Here is a 17,212-nt window from a genome sequence, read left to right as displayed (position 1 = left end):
CTGCAACCTGATTTTATCTGCCCCTGCCTCTAAGTTGCTGTATCAGTTAGCCTCTGAACAATTCATTTAGCAATTTTAATTATATATTGCCTCTTGACACTGCTTTGTGATCTTAAAAACCCTTCTTGAAATACCCACTTGGTTGCTTTTCCTGAGTGCCGTTAATTCCTGCTCTAGTGGACTAAAGTAATTTAAAGGCAGGACTAGGTCTTACACATGGCATGCAGTCCAATGCCTTACATGTAACTATTCACAAACTTTTTTGATCCAAAATTAAGAAACGTCACATACATTCATAAGAAACCAGTAAAAATGAGCTAAGTTGGTTTCAGATGCAGAGGGTTCCCAGGAAGGTATGTACATTGGCAATTAGCCCAAATGTCTTTGTTCATAATTTTTTTTTTTTAAGTAGAGACAAGGTTTCACCATATTGGCCAGGCTGGACTCGAACTCCTGGCCTCAAGTGATCTGCCCACGTTAGCCTCCCAAAGTGCTGAGCTTACAGACATAAGCCACCACGCTTGGCCTGTTCATAATTCTTAATGTGAAGAATATTACAGGGTAAATTTTATAACTAAGTAATTTTACTCTCCAATATGTTTGATAAAACTGTCTTTTAAACTCTGAGAAACCTTAAAACATGCCTGTATATAGAAACATGTGTTATTTTCTTAGAGTTCACACACTAAATGAGGAACCATTCTAATTTTTTCGTGATGATTATCTTCCACGTGTAAATTTTCCTCAAGTGGATTTACATGTTTCTCTCCTGCCTCCCCAATCCAGGTAAATTCTTCTCTCCTCCCTACCAAATTTTTCCTTTGGAGAGTCTGATGGAGAGGATGATGCTCTAAAAATATGTCTGAAGAAGGGCTCTTCTAGAGATAAAAATGTGGCATCTTTCAGTTGACAAAATAATTTCATTAAGTATGGGCTTCTTAATTTATTTAAGCACCTCATACTCAGAGCCAGTTGTTTAAAACTCCATACTTTATCTATAATTCCAACTGGAGCTTTGAAGGCCTCTTCTTAAACCATAGAGGTATTGCTGAAAGAAAAATTATTTGGAACAAGTTGTAGATAAGTCTCACCTGCCAACGTGTGTGTTTTATCCTGATCACATTTCAGTATTTGTACAAAGTATATTTCTAAACAAAAGACATATTATTAATTTTGGCAGTATTTCGCCTATATAGAAAAAGGTGTTTGTGGAAATACTTACCTAAGGATGAAAGATGTCTCGTTTATCTGCCAAGCTTAATGTTGCTAAATTCAACTGTGCTGGGAGATCCCTGGAAGGGCCCTTTCCAAGGAGAATAGCATTCTTCCTTGTTGGGGTCAAGGAGAGGGAGTGAATAGTGGAAACTGGATCCTTCAGCTAAGGAAAGGTGTCCTCCCCTGGAATGGAATGCATGGTTCTGTGAGCGAATTTGAATGTGTTGCTTTGGGCCCTCTGTCTCACTCGCCTTGTCTACATGGTGATGCTAGAAGAAGCCTCAGCCAGTGTAGGGCGTAGGCTGGCCCAGTGCTCACTACCATTAGAATCTAGCAAAATGTCTCTCTCAGCAAAATTCTGAAGTCAATCTTCAAAAAGTTTTTAAGAACATTTGAACCTTCAAGATTAGGATTTTATAGAGAAAGACTGAGAACAAATCAGGATTCAGTCGGTAAAACCATGCATATATACAACAGATGTTATATGCAGGCAATCTTCCACTTAAGCCAGGGTTTTTTCCCAAAAGTTCATTTGAAAAACATTTTGGAGTGAATTCTTTCCTCGTTAGACATAAAGCTATGCATGTGAAGTCTTCAGGCTCACAGAGCCTGTTTAACTCATCCTGTGCCTGAAACACAGTTAGGGCCATTTGGGAGCCAGTTCCCATTACTGACGTTCTTCCCATTGTTCCTAAAAATGCTGAAATTCCAATATTTGTGGACAAAAATCATGTTCTGGAGTGGTTCTTGCAACTAGAGAATGTGGTGTAAACATTCTTTATTAGGCCATGTATCTTGATATTAGAGTTTAGAGATATGCCTATTAGCTGTGAAACTATAGTGATATGGAAATGAGTAACCATGTGGAAGAATGATTCAGGGGGGCTTCATGTGTATATCAGAGCAATAACAGAAGCACCTTATGAGCATATAGCACTTGAACATTTTAAACATTTATGTATTATCCCCATTTTAATTTTGAAACTCTGAGACCTGAGCATTCTTGTTTGTTTTGTGGCAAGAGCTTAGGTGGAATGCTTTGAAATAAACAATAAGGTAGAGGCCAGAATCCTGAGAGAAGGATGAGGAGATGATCAGAATGAGGGTCTGAGGGAGAGGAGGGAGAGGCCAGTAGTTCAGAGGAGTGTATCATGGACCACAGGACCATCCTACCCTCACCATATATCCCAAGGCGAGAACCCAAATTGCAGATAATGTTAGGTTGAAGGAGAGAAGAAGGCAGGGGATAAGGAAATTTTTTCCTCCTCCTGTCAGTCAGCTCCTAATCTTCCCAGTCATGGTTTCCTTCTGGTATCTTCAACATATTCTTCTAGAAAACATTCATAACCTTTGGTCAGCTCCCGCATTTGAGGAACATGTTGAGCTAGAAAGCATTTTTAAGCAAGGCTAGGAACCATATATATAGCATTGGAACCCGGAACAGATTTTCCTGTGGAAATAAACAACCATTTACAAAGAGTGTTTTGGAATAAGCTCCATCTTTTGTTTTGTTTTGTTTTGTTTTTTTGAGACAGAGTCTCATTTTGTCACCCAGGCTGGGGTACAGTGGCACGATCTCAGCTCACTGCAACCTCCGCCTCCCAAGCTCAAGCGATTCTCCTGCCTCAGCCTCCCGAGTAGCTGAGATTACAGGTGTGCGCCACCCCACCTGGCTAATTTTTGTGTTTTTAGTATAGGCAGGGTTTCACCATGGTGGCCAGGCTGGTCTCGAATTCCTGACCGCTCACCTCAGCCTCCAGAAGTGCTGGGACTACAGGCGTGAGCCACCGCGCCCGGCCCAAGCTCCATCTTTAAATGGGTTTTGCCTGTGCTTGCAGGATCCGGTGAGCCTGTGAAGAGAATAGTAAAACGCTGCATTCTCACGGAGGTGCAAAGCTTTTTCCTCTGGAACTCAATGAACTGTTCTACCACTTCCTACACCTAGAGACGAGTCTCAACTATGTATTTTTTAGACAAAAAAGTTCAAAGCTTTTTATGTTTTATGATATTTTATGAACATGAGCTTTTCTGTCTGAAGAACTTTAAAGCACTTATGAAAATTATGATGATACTCATGGGGTCACTTTAGAATACACAAGAAAACAGAAGGGAAGAGGTTTGTTGACATGACCTGCTGACCTGCTGTGAGATATTGAACACATTATTTTTCTTCCCCCATGATCGTTCTTCTGACCATCCTGAAAGACAGCCAAGAAGGCGTTTTCTTCTAATTATTTCCAATTATTGTAAGTTCATTCAGACCTGCAATTAAACAAATTATCCATGTTTTGAGAATATTGATTTTAAACATTAAATGTTTACATTTCTATATAGAGAGAATTCATTCTCTGCCCCCCACCAGCAGATTTTAGCCTTAAAGGCGAGTTATTTAGTTTTGCTTATTCTCGTACACTGAGCAGTTGTTTAGCAAATGGGTTAAATAATGTAGTCTCTTGATTCAGGAAAATGTGGCTCACAAATGAACCATTTAGAGCAAATGGTGCATCTTTTGTATCTTAGATTTATAGTGCAATGAAGACATACTCTAAAGTTCAAACTTTTATTTTTATAGTTCAGTGTATTTGCAGGAAGAAAGGATTAGAGATTTTTCAGGCACTTGCTTTCCTCTCTGTCTCTCTTTTTCTTTTTTTTTTTTTTTTTTTTTTTTTTTTTTTTTCAGATGGAGTCTCATGTTGCCAGGCTGGAGTGCAGTGGCATGATCTTGGCTCACTGCAGCCTCCACCTCCTGTGTTCCAATGATTCTTCTGCCTCAGTCTCCTGAGCAGCTGGGACTACTGGCACGCGCCACCACACCTAGCTAATTTTTGTGTTTTTGGTAGAGACGGGTTTTCACCATATTGGCCAGGCTGGTCTCGATCTCCTGACCTCGTGATCCGCCCTCCTTGGCCTCCCAAAGTGCTGGGATTACAGGTGTGAGCCACCGCCCCAGCTAGCACTTTTATACTAATGTTCAAAGCACGTTCACATCTATCACACCTTTTATCTCCCACTCCCCATCTCCAGGTTGATACTTTCATTGGTACTTTATCAGAACACTTTCTACTGTAATAGCAACTCTTACTAAAATTTGGTAAAACAAACAGAAATGAATAAATTCCTCTTGAAGGAGTACAGCCTCTAAGACTCATTGGTTCAGTGACTCTGAAACATCACTGAGGACTCAGTTTCTTCCCATCTCTCTGCTCTACCATCTTTGGGGTTGGCTTCTTTCTCAGGCAGTTTCCCGTAAGTGGCAACAAGATGTCTACTAGCCACAAATGGAATAAGAGATTCCCTTGTCCATGTGCACCAGGAGATAGAAACCTCTTCACAGCCATTTAATACATATCATCCCTTCTTTTGATCTGATGTGGCCACTTACATCATGAAGGGCAGTAACCGTACTCAACGCCCGCACTGATGGGCTTAGATCCGGCAGGATCCACCTCTAGAGCTGGGGATGGCTTAGCTCTAGCTATGCCATATGACTGTGTGTAGAAGAAACAAGGAAGTGGTTACCTTGGGGAGAAGGAGAGAACCAATGCTGGGTAAGAAACCAATAGTGCCATTAAAATGGGGCCATTGTACTTCATTGTGGCTTTCTTTTTATTCTCTAAATAAAACAAATTCTGAATATAATCTGTGAATCCCCGGCTCTTATCCCTACACACTATTGCACACTCTCCCTCCTTCTTCAGAGTCCCTCAAGGCATTTTGTGGCACCGTGGTGGGGGTGCCTTGTGTTGTGAAGGGCCGTGGTGGTGTCTTCATCTCTGATCCAAGTCTCTGAGTCTCCTTGACTGGAAGGTGCTGGCAGTTCAGCTGACACCGCCATCCAGAATCACTCAAGCACGAGAGCCCGCGCTGGGCCAATTGGGGCTTTGTTCTTTGGGATAGTGCAAGAATCATACCACATTCAGCGCAGACTCGGGGGAGATGCTTCTGTCTCAGGGAGTTTTAAATGACAATTACTCTATCAAATTACTCTGTTACTTTCTGCTTTCCACTCCTTTGTCTTTAGGATTCAGACATAGGCTGTGGGAACAGAGCCAGATGACACTAAGGCCAATAATCGAGCTACTGAGAATGACTTCCAAGCTGCTGGCGAGGACAGCTGGGTAGAGACAGGTTGTAACCAGGAGGCCAGGCTCCTTGGGTATTTAGTGCCCAAGATAAATAGACCAATATAGGTGATCTGGGAACACATTTATCCTTTATAATGCGTGGTCTGTGAGAAACTGGGTTCCAAACTTAAAGTCTGGGCTCAAAATGATTTAGAACACAATCTGTTTGCAGGTTGCAAGTTACTTAAATAAGTTACCGCTCTTCCTCCCTCTGTTGTCAGCCACTCTTCCCCAAAACACTATGTCATTAGAAGAGAAAGCTAATATAATAGAAAAAAATAGAACTTTTCTTCTTGCCTGTATCAAAGCAGTAATGATTTGATTTAACAATAAATGTCGTGGCTCACACCTGTAATCCCAACACTTTGGGAGGCCGAGGCAAGTGGATCACGAGGTCAGGAGTTTGAGACCAGCCTGGCTAACACAGTGAAACCCTGTCTCTACGACAAATACAAAAAATTACCTGGGTGTGGTGGCACGTGCCTAAAATACCAGCTACTCAGGAGGCTGAGGCAGGAGAATCACTTGAACCCAGGAGGCTGAGGTTGCAGTGATCCGAGATCACACCACTGCACTTCAGCCTGGGCGACACAGCAAGACTCTGTCTCAAAAAAAAAAAAAACAAAATAAAAATAAAAATATTAATGTCAAGGCTGAACAGGGGGACCTTCCCCCCCACCCCCAGTTTCTTGACTGCACCAGCACAGGTTGCTGGGGAAATGCTCTGGTTTCTGCCAACTGTAGAATCAGTGGTAAAATTCCCAGTTGCTTCTTGCATTTGTCCCTTTATTCCCTATGGTTTGGCCAACCAGGGGAGTTGGTTGGGGTAGCATGGGAAGCCCACAGGAGCTCAGTCATAAGGGGAAGGCACAGTTAAGGCTAAAGGAATCCATAATGTATAAACTTGGCCTCACTGGGCCATCTACCCACGATGGGGCCTTGCCTCCACCTCTCCTGTGGAATGGTTATCCGATAGATGGTCTGATGTCCCCCTCATGTCTTTCCACATTGGAAATGCTCTTGTTTAGACAAAAATTTCCTGTTAAAAAACAAAAGCATAGCAACAGAGATCCGTGGTTTCTTCTGAGTCCTTCCTCTACCCTAGCAGTACTCTGGATGAAAAGAGGCAAGTTCTATAAATATAATGCAGCTTCCTGGACAAAATGTATTAAAAGGGTCAGATGTTCCACTTTCTGCAATCCAATGGAGTTGTGGTTGTCTGAAGTCAACTGATGCATTCAGGTTGGAATGGCGCCCAGGGAAGAGAGTTTAGGAACAAGCGTAAACTTGGCCTTCCTCTCATTACACTGAGGTCGCCACAGGATAACACTGTCTCCTACCCTCAAGGGTTTCCATGGTCTGACTGTCCAGCTGCAGCTCCTGTCACCATCCCACACTCCCTCTGCTTTGGCTGTGTTGGTCCGTTCACTGCTAACTTGCATTGTTTGCCAGCTTGCTCCATCTTCTCTGCTTGGGGCAGGATCAGGTAACCAATGAGCCCAGGGTCTCCACCACTCCCTTTGCTCCCCTCTGCAGTACCTAGGTGTTCATTGCAGACACAGAGAAGACCTACTCCTAAATATCTCATGTTACTGATGAGAAAAGTGCAGTCCAGAGAGAGCTGGCAGTACCATCAAACGTGCACAGCAAGTTCATGTCAGAGACTGAACTGGAATCAAGATATCTTGTCTTCCAGCTTCATACAGTTGCCATCATACCAGCTACATTGATAAGATTTTTTAATTTTCTCCAAAAAGGGGTGTGTGTGTATTTGTGTGTGTGTGTGCGCAATGCTTAGGGATGCCAAGCTATTTAAATCATATAGCGTGAAAACTGGGCCTGTTTAAACGTATATTAGGGTTGGGTCTGCATCACCTTTAGTTATCTAACTACTAATATTTCAAGTTTTTAGCATTCCTAAAATGTTTGCTCACCAGTCTTTTTAAATATTATATTGCTGTGGATATAAATTTTTAAAAAAGAATTTCTACATGTGATTTTATGGATACTTAGTGTTTGACTAAGGGTTGACCTAAAGGCTGTTTCTGTTATCTGTTCAACCAAGTCTTGTGTTTTCAACATATATGTACTAAACAGCATTATGTTGTCTTAATATGACACTAAAATGGTGTTGGAGGCAGAATATGCTTCTGTTTGTTACAATTTAGATTTGTAAGCTATCTTGGAAAATAGTAGTCTGAAGTACAGCATCCAGTGACAGCCTCCTGTGGTCTATCACTTTTTTTTTTAATAGCTGTCTACTTTTTCCATTTTGCAACAGATTTGGCTAAACAATGTTTTATTAATTCAAGCAGGAATATTTTCCTGCATTGAATTTGCATTAAAGCTGCCTAGGAAATAATATTACCTGGTTTTCCTCACACACCCTCTATGCTGCTAGAGGACTTTTAGAAAAGTTGAATTCAGAAGTCTGGAAAGAAATGAAACAGTGAACAGCAGAGGTGACTCTCCTTTAGAACTGCAAGGGGTAGTGAATCCATCAACAGTCACAAGTAAAAATAGTGTCTTCTTGTGGTAGAGTGCTCCTTATTCCTTTAAAAACTTTTCCAGTCCATCAGCAGGTATAAAAATGTTCAAGTGAAACCCCGTCTCTACTAAAAATACAAAAATTAGCCGGGCGCGGTTGTGGGCGCCTGTAGTCCCAGCTACTCGGGAGGCTGAGGCAGGAGAATGGCGTGAACCCGGGAGGCGGAGCTTGCAGTGAGCCGAGATCGCGCCACTGCACTACAGCCTGGGCGACAGAGCGAGACTCCGTCTCAAAAAAAAAAAAAAAAAAAAAAAAAAAATGTTCAAGGCCTCTTGTCTTTTTGTAAGACATGTGTATAAAAAAGCATTCAGAGCAGAAGTGTTTGAAGATTGTCTTGTATACGAGGGTGGCTAAAATACGTACAAATAGATCCTGCCAGGAATATGAAAGTGAAGATTGATGCCGAAAGTCTCGTTGCTCTTTTTCTAAGCTGGCTGCTGTTGGCTGTGAGAGCTGTCTTTGAATTAGTGAAGGTTTCATGTGCCCACACATAGCCTGAAGTGAGAAACTCACTGTTGCTTGAACTTGCCAAAAGTAGACATAAAGCATTGGCTGCCCTACCTGTAACTTTTGCTAAAAACAGAACACAGAATTATCATGGGAGCTTTCAACAGCTAGAACACCATCTAAACAAAGTGCAAAGTGGTTGGATTCTTTGTCGTTCCCTCAAAGATTTTTCAACTCCCTGTAGTCCAGTTCCAAAGAAAAGGAATGATGGTTTTCTTGGAGGGCCAACAGTTCCCTTTGTAAGTTTCTGGATTTTTTGTAGATGATATTTTGAGTTCTTCTACAATAAAATTTAATGGTCCATTTGAGAAGGTGTACTCATATTAAGTGTGGTGTCTATTATTGGGTAGTCTGAGACGATTCCTGAGTGCTCAACTCTCCTTTGATCTGTGGAAACATAGTGGTTGCCATGGTGTCTTGCTGGCCGATGACCAAGTAGGAGTTGCACATTCCACTCAGCTGGGCGCAGTGTTCCTAATCAGGCCGGACCTGAAACTTTAGCACAAAGGACTTTCAAACCGGAATGCTTAATGTGTAATCACTGAAAATAAGTTGATTATTTGTAGGGCTGAGTATGGTAAAGGTTAAAAAATTCGTGTTTCACTTATTTAAATTTTGATTTGTTTCTGGAAAAATATTTTAGTCTTTTGATGATACAAAATATAAAATTCTCTCTAGTCCCCCTGCTTTGTACAAAGTAATACAAAGCAAGATTTGTCTTATCTGACCTTAAATGTAAATAAAATGGCAGCTGAATTATTGTGAGCAATGTAGCCCATGTATCTGGCCATCATCGTTGCATTTTATTGCATTGATGACTCCGTGCCATTGTTCATCTGGATTTATTTTTAAACATTTTAACTTGGGCCTTCTTTGCAGGCTTTTCTTTGTTTCTCCCCTACTTAGTTCTGAGGATAGCCTAAAATAAGATCCCTGTAAACGCTGATGTTCATTTTTTAACCCAAACCTTTGCACAGCCCCACTGTGGATTCAGGAAAGACAAAAGGAGTCTCCTGACTTAGAGCTAGCCCTCAGAGAGGGAAGAAAGCCTTGAAGACACATCACTGTAGATAGCTGGGATGTGTTTTTGCTGTACAGAATGAGTAGGAGTGAGGAGAAAAGATGACTTTTGCCTGGATAGATGGGGGGTTGAAGAGGCTTCTGAGATGGTTTTTGATTGCCTACCGAGGTCATTCTCTGACCTACTTTGATGTCTAACTCCCTTATAATTGCATCAGCTTGAACCCATAAGGCTTCAGTCTGTGGGGAGAGTTAACACTTTAGCTAATGGATAAAATCATGCGATGTTCTTTGGGGTTAAATTTTTGCCTAAATTACTTTTAATACCTTACACGATGTCAGAGTTATTGGAACCGTGTATTTAGTCCTTTCGACATCATCCTGTGAAGCCATGTAAAGAATTATTCTTTTCTTTTTTTTTAGATGGAGTTTTGCTCTTGTTGCCCAGGCTGGAGTGCAGTGGCGTGATTGCACCTCACTGCAACCTCCACCTCCCGGGTTCAAGCGATTCTCCCGCCTCAGCCTCCCGAGTAGCTGGGATTACAGGCGCCCACCACCATGCCCAGCTAATTTTTTGTATTTTTAGTAGAGACGGGGTTTCACGATGTTGGCCGGCTGGTCTCGAACTCCTGACCTCAGGCAATCCACCCACCTTGGCCTCCCACAGTGTTGGGATTACAGGCGTGAGCCACTGCGCCTGGCCAAGAATGATTTTTAAATTTCAATCAGTTCCTTACCAAAAATGCTCTTCATGTGGATGTTGCTGTAACCCAGATTTTGATCCTAAAATGTATTTCTAATTTCCTTTTCAAACCATTCCTGGGATAACTAAGGGATTTTTGTATTTAAAGAAAACAGTGGCTTTATTAATTTTTACCCTTGGTCCTCAATGAGATAATTGTTTATTTTTTTCATAAGTCCCATGGATTTTGATAGAAGAAAAATATTGATTGTACAGTATTTTCACATGTGTTTATGTTTTCAAAGTAAATAAACAATGAGGAATCAATTTTCAAAAATCAGTAACATTGTGGGGTTTTTTTCTAATAAAAAAATCAACTTACACAGGTTTTTCTTTTCGTAGCCTTCCACTGACCTTTATTTCATTGACCTTATAAGGAATATGTTCTATTTTGTTCATATTTGTTCATATTGTTAAAACCACGTATAAGATAAATGTTGCGTTTGTAATAACGAGTAAACCTAAGAACAGGGCACAGAGATGGAAGGCTAAGCCAGAAGGACAACATCGAAGCCCTTGAGCAGGGCGGCCACCTACGCTACACAGCCGCAGCTGGCTCTACCAGTGCTGGTCACAAATCTGAGCGTGGGTGTCCCCTGGAGTTGTACCAACATGTCAGTCCTAGAACTAAGAATAATAAAAAATGCTTTTGCATTCTTGTGTTCATTCAGCAGAACTCTGTGGTTCCCTATTTATCCTGGGAACAGTGGAGAAACCCTGGGCCACATGACCATACATAGATAGCTGAAGGGTCTGTTGGTTACCGACCCCACATAGTAGTCCATTTGGCTGAGGGAAATGACATAATGTTAGTGCTTATGTTGCTTCTTTTTCTATTTTACTTTATTGTTGTTGTTGTTACATGAGTAAGTTCTTTAGTGGTGATGTGTGAGATTTTGGTGCACCCATCACCCATGCATATACTGCACCATATTTGTAGGCTTTTATCCCTTGCCCCCCTCCCACTGTTCGCCCTAAGTCCCCAAAGTCCATTGTATCATTCTTATGCCTTTGCGTCCTCATAGCTGAGCTCCCACATACCAGTGAGAACATACAATGTTTGCTTTTCCATTCCTGAGTTACATCACTTAGAGTAATAGTCTCCAATCTCATCCAGGTCACTGCAAATGCTGTTAATTCATTCCTTTTTATGGCTGCATAGTAGTCCATATATATATCAGTTTCTCTATCCACTCATTGATTGATGGGAATTTGGGTTGGTTCCTCAATTTTGCAGTTGTGAATTGTTCTGCTATAAACATGCATGTGCAAGTATCTTTTTTGAATAATGACTTCTTTTCCTCTGGGTAAATACCTGGTAGTGGGATTGCAGGATCAAATGGTAGATTTACTTTTCGTTCTTTAAGGAATCTCCACAGTATTTTTTTTTTTTTTTTTTTTTTTTTTTTTTTTTTTTTTTTGAGACAGAGTCTCCCTCTGTCGCCCGGGCTGGAGTGCAGTGGCCGGATCTCAGCTCACTGCAAGCTCCGCCTCCCAGGTTCACGCCATTCTCCTGCCTCAGCCTCCCGAGTAGCTGGGACTACAGGCGCCCGCCACCTCGCCCGGCTAGTTTTTTGTATTTTTTAGTAGAGACGGGGTTTCACCATGTTAGCCAGGATGGTCTCGATCTCCTGACCTCGTGATCCGCCCATCTCGGCCTCCCAAAGTGCTGGGATTACAGGCTTGAGCCACCGCGCCCAGCCCACAGTATTTTCGATAGTGGCTGTACTAGTTTGCATTCCCACCAGCAGTGTAGAAGTGTTTCCTGTTCACTGCATCCACGCCATATGTTGCTTCTTTTTCCTCCGTCCTAGAATATTCCTTTAAAGAGGAAAGGGCAGAGCCATTATGGGTAAGAAGGAACCAATGCCCCAGACTGTTGAGGAATTGGTCAAGTCAGAAATCACTTGCTCACTCTGAGCCAACATTTATGGAAGGACTCCATATGCCAGACACTTTAGTAAGTGCTGAGGAGGCAGTGGTTACATTGATAGTAACACCTGCAAGAAGCTTAGAGTCTAGTGGAGCTGAAAGATAACAGTTTTAAAAACCGTAAGTGTATTATTTTAAATTGTGGTCAGTGCTATGAATGAAGAGACCGGGATGCTGTAAGAGTTTACATTTTAGTCACAGGAGGAGATTAGGGAAGGCCTACATGAATTTGGGACGTGAATGAAAGAATGAATGAATGGAAAACCAGTGAGGCTGGAGGCAGTGAGCAGTGGGGATGGGGTTGGAGAGAGAGATGAGGATTAGCTCCTGCACAGCCTTGCAGACCATGTTCAGGAGTTTGGTTTTTATTCTAAATGCAGTAGGACTATATTTATAGGTTTTAAGCAGGAGGGTGATGGAATCCAGTTCAGCTTTCTGAAAATTCACTAGCTATTGGGGGAGAATGAATTGCCAAAAGTGCAGTGGTAAAGGGATGACAAATTAGGAGCCTTGTGCTGCAGGCCAATCAAGAGCTGGTGGTCCCTTGGGCCAAGGGGTCCCTGATAATAGAGAAGTTATTCTCCAGGACACACACAAAAAATGTGCAGGTGTTATCAAAGAACTGCTATTTGGGTAATGGAAAAAGAAAATGCATAAGTCTTAATCCCAATATTTCCTCCACCTAACTCACCTTTTATCTGCTGTGCAAGTACTCCCTCCTCTCTACACTGTGGAGAAAATTAGAGCCTGATTCCATGGATGTTCATATGAATAAATTAATGCTAGTAGGTGCTTGGAAGTTCAGTGCAAAGTCTAGCAATTGCTACCTCCTCTGCTTTCCTTGAGGTTCCCTTAAGTTCCCAGGGGAAGCCAGACAACATTTATATTGTTTTATCATGGAGATGAGTGAAAATCGAGATTAAGGATGATTTCACAATTGTCTTAGAGTGGAATCCTTTGAAAATATTTCATTAATTGCTCATTCTAAGTATTAGCCTATATTAAATTGATGCTTTATTTCGCCAGTAGGAGCATTTAGGTGAAATCAGAGGATAGAAAAAATTAGTTGATAATTAAATGAATGGAAAAAGAAAAATGGGGTTATCTATTGTTTATTTGTAGATGTTTAATTTCATTTCCACACAGGTCATTTTGTAAAGACAGGAAGATGAGAAGTCCTCATTTTTCAAGTTTGAGTGAGAAGAAAGTGTGCCACTTATAGATAAAAAAGATAAGATTAAATAAAGTAACTGCCCCCTTCTGATGCTCTCATTTCTCTTTCAGTATTTTTGCAGGTAGACTCAAAGCATGAGTGTCTACTTCTGAGCAGAATGAAATAAATAATTCAGCATTTTCTACTGCATATCAACTCTCTGCTTATTTCCCCCTTCAAATTGCATATTCTGGCAAGATTTCTCACTTGTAAAAGCATTTAATTACTGTGTTTGGCAGTCATGGTTGGTTGCATTATATAAACAAATACTACTTCAAACATTGAAACTGATTTTTTTCATAGTCGGCTGGAAAGCAAGACTATTTGATGTTCAGTTTGGATGCCCTATTTCTGATTATATAATTTAGGTCTGGGAATAGAATTTTGGCATGTATCTGCAGTTCTTATGCCATAGAAAATTAACCTTTAGCATCTTCTCTAAAAGGGCAAATCATCATGCCTACAAGTTCCAAAAAAAACTTTTAAGGTAAGCTTCCTTCTAGTAAAAGATTTTTCTGTCTTCAAGCAAATACACATCTCTCTAGTACTGCGTTACTTTAAAATATTCCGTGTAATCTGTGACCTCTGCAGAGCCATAGCTAACTCAGCCCCCAAGCCAGACGTGGAAGGATCCCTAGGTGTTTAGCTGAAGATCCTGGTAGACAAAGTTCATTTTCTTCTGCCTGTCTATAGGCAATGCTTGCTTTTGAATCCTTAAATATATTCAAGAACACTTTTCAGCTCACCAGATTCTACAGCATTGTGTACACTTGTAGTCAAGTACAACTCAGGAAAGCCAAAACCCTTAATGAACTCTTTCTTTTCTTTTCTCCCTTCCTTCCTTCCTTCCTTCCTTCCTTCCTTCCTTCCTTCCTTCCTTCCTTCCTTCCTTCCTTCCTTCCTTCCTTCCTGTCTTTCTCTCTCTCTCTTCCTTTCTTTCCTTCTCCTCTCCTCTCCCCTCCCCCCCCCCCCTCCCCTCTCCTTCTCTCCCCTCACCTCCCCTCCCCTCCCCTCTCTCTTCTCTTTTCTCAGGGCCTTACTCTGTGACCCAGGCTGGAGTGCAGTGGCACAATCATGACTCACTGCAACCTCAACCTCCTTGGCTTAGGTGATTCTTCCATCTCAGCCTCCCAAGTAGCTAGGACTACAGGCGTGAGCCACCATACCTGGCTAAATTTTTTTGTATTTTTTGTAGAGGTAAGCTCTTACTATGTTGCTGCAGGCTGGTCTCAAACTCCTGGGCTCAAGCATTCCACCCAACTTGGCCTCCCAAAGTGCTGCAATTATGGGTGTGTGCCACCGCGCTCAGCCTATGAACTGTTTTTTTCTAAGCTCAATTTGTAGAGGAGAGCCTGACCTCCCACTCCACCACACACCACACACACAAAGACATGAGGAATTTATTTAAGGAAAAAAAGAATCTTTGAATGTGCATCAGCCTATCCGTGTTTATTAATCCTAGCTCCTCCACCTTCTTCCTAGTCTGCTCCCTGTTATAGATTCGACCCTGAGGCAGGCAACAATCTGAATCATCGGGGAAGGTTAAATTATAGTTTGTATACCGTCTTTACCTATCAAGGCAGGGATGTGCATGACCCAGTTTAGGAAAAAAAAATTAACAAGCGTTGAAAAAGGTTTTTATTGTTAACCCTAAAGTTAACAGAAAGTTCAGTTAGGCAGAACTTTTCATCTCTTAAGGAATTTGGATAATTGCTCTTTACTGTTAATGACAAAGAATGACCTCAGAGTCCAAGCTCTCTTCTCTTTCTGAGAATTAACCTGCAATCAGGAAGTGATATAAACTCTTCTAAGAACTATATCCACCTAAATGAAGAGTAGAGAGCTGGCCAGGTTCAAAGCATTGTTATCAGTTATTATAGACCTACATTTATGGCACCTGAGTTTCACTTTTATTTCAAGTTCCTTAATGCCAGATTACACCTCTAACATTTCTTTCTTTTCTTTTCTTTTCTTTTTTTTTTTTTTTTTTTTTTTTGCCATGGAGTCTTGCTCTGTCACTCAGGATGGAGTACAGTGGCATGATTTCAGCTCACTGCAACCTCCATCTCCTGGATTCAAGAGATTGTCCTGCCTCAGCCTCCTGAGTAGCTGGGATTACAGGCACCTACCACCACGCCTGTCTAATTTTTGTATTTTTAGTAGAGATGGGTTTTGCCATGTTGGCCAGGCTGGTTTTGAACTCCTGACCTCAAATAATCTGCCTGCTTCAGCCTCCCAAAGTGCTGGGATTGCAGGTGTGAGCCACAATGCCCGGCCACCTCAAACATTTCTGTAAAAAGGCACACACAAATTGCAAACTGCTTGCTATTTGAAAATGTAGTAATACATTCAAAACTTTGGTATGGATTGATGTAGTGGCCTAGCCAAGAAATATTTAATAACCACAGGCAGCATTTTGGGAGCTCACCATATGCCAGCAGACAGTGTAGGGCAAGTTCTTTGCATGAACATGATCATTTCTCCTGTATCACCTATAATAAGAGCTGCTGATTAGTCTTCCTTCCCCCTTTAGTCCCCTCTCTGTTCACACCATTTATTAATCTGCAGATGGGCAAACTTGCATGATTGAGAAGTTTACCTGAAGACACACAGCTCATAAGTGGCAGAACCAGGACTCACACCCAGATCTTTTGTACACCAAAATGCGTGCCCTCAGCTGTATGCGCTGTCTCCTGTGCATTCCTCACACATGCTCATCCATTCTTGCTTTTTCTCTCACACTTTCTGGATTAGTGGAGAAAGCTGGGCAAAGGGAGATCCTCCCTACAACCTTGTCTTTCAATTATATTTAGAGGGTCTTTTATCCCCTTCCTAAGATAGTTTTATTTTGGCCTCTTGTCTTTAATGATAAAACTTATTTTTGTTTTTGTTTTTGAGACAGAGTCTCCTTCTGTCGCCCAGGCTGGAGTGCAGAGGTGTGATTGGCTAATTTCTGTATTTTTGGTAGAGATGAGATTTCGCCATGTTGGCCAGGCTGGTCTCAAAACTCCTGACCTCAAGTGATCCACCTGCCTCGGCTTCCCAAAGTGCTGGGATTACAGGCATAAGCCACCACACCTGACCGATAAAAATTATTTTTCCTAGTGGGGGAAAAAGCGTGAGGATTATTTAAATCTAAGAAGATGAAATTAAGTAGCAAAAAAGAAACTGTATAAACATTTATTGCAGTTATCATTAAATACCTATAAAAATAGATGAAACAAGTAAAAAGCGAGTAAAAATAGTTACTAATACAAGATATAATTCAAAAGAAAAAATATTCAAGGTTCAGACCACAAGCCATATAATATATATCACAGTGAACTCCCAATAAACTAAAGAATTATAGATTTGCAGTAGCACAGTTTCAGCTGTAAAGAAGAAATCTTTTTTGAAGGAAGAGAAAATTGAAAAGGGCAAAGATGGACATATGTATTGATATGAAGTTTAAAACCTTTTAAAACTAAAACGTAAGAAAGCAACAAAATGGGAAAATATGCACAGCAAAAATTAGAGACTTAATTCATGTGCACACACAATAATTTATATAAATGTGAGCACAATATCAGATTCTAATTGGATAAGTGGTCCAAGGATAAAACCGGCTATTTCACACGAAGGAAAACATATAGAACCAAATCTGAAAATAACACTCAACTTAAATACATTTTAAAATGGAAACATTTTACACCTATCAAATAAACAGAAGCCAAAAATCAACAAGGGACAGATTGTGGGGAAACAGGTTATATTCATGCATTACTGTTAATAGTGTAAACTACGTAATCCTTCTGGAGAAAACCTGACAGTATATAATAAGAATGATGACAGTCTTACCCTTTGAACCTGCTGTATCTCTTCCTTCCTGGCAATTTATCCCAATGGTGTCACGAGACAAGAACTTACTGAGC

General features: G+C 41.1%; 1 protein-coding gene and 1 long non-coding RNA gene across 7 annotated transcripts in view; one reads left to right on the top strand and one right to left on the bottom strand.

Moving 5' to 3' along the window:
- PLEKHG1 (pleckstrin homology and RhoGEF domain containing G1) overlaps positions 1-17,212 on the top strand; it is a 245,182-nt gene that overhangs the window by 60,742 nt on the left and 167,228 nt on the right. The gene's annotated exons all lie outside the window — the stretch shown is intronic.
- Positions 1,229-3,412, bottom strand: LOC126951997 (uncharacterized). The gene is made up of 3 exons (XR_007724760.1): positions 3,355-3,412; positions 2,964-3,065; positions 1,229-1,398 (listed from the first exon to the last, which is right to left on the bottom strand). It is a non-coding gene; the product is annotated as an uncharacterized LOC126951997 (long non-coding RNA).

Source organism: Macaca thibetana, chromosome 4 (assembly GCF_024542745.1).
Source record: "Macaca thibetana thibetana isolate TM-01 chromosome 4, ASM2454274v1, whole genome shotgun sequence".
Lineage (NCBI taxonomy): Eukaryota > Metazoa > Chordata > Mammalia > Primates > Cercopithecidae > Macaca > Macaca thibetana.
This window is presented reverse-complemented; position numbering and strand designations above follow the sequence as displayed.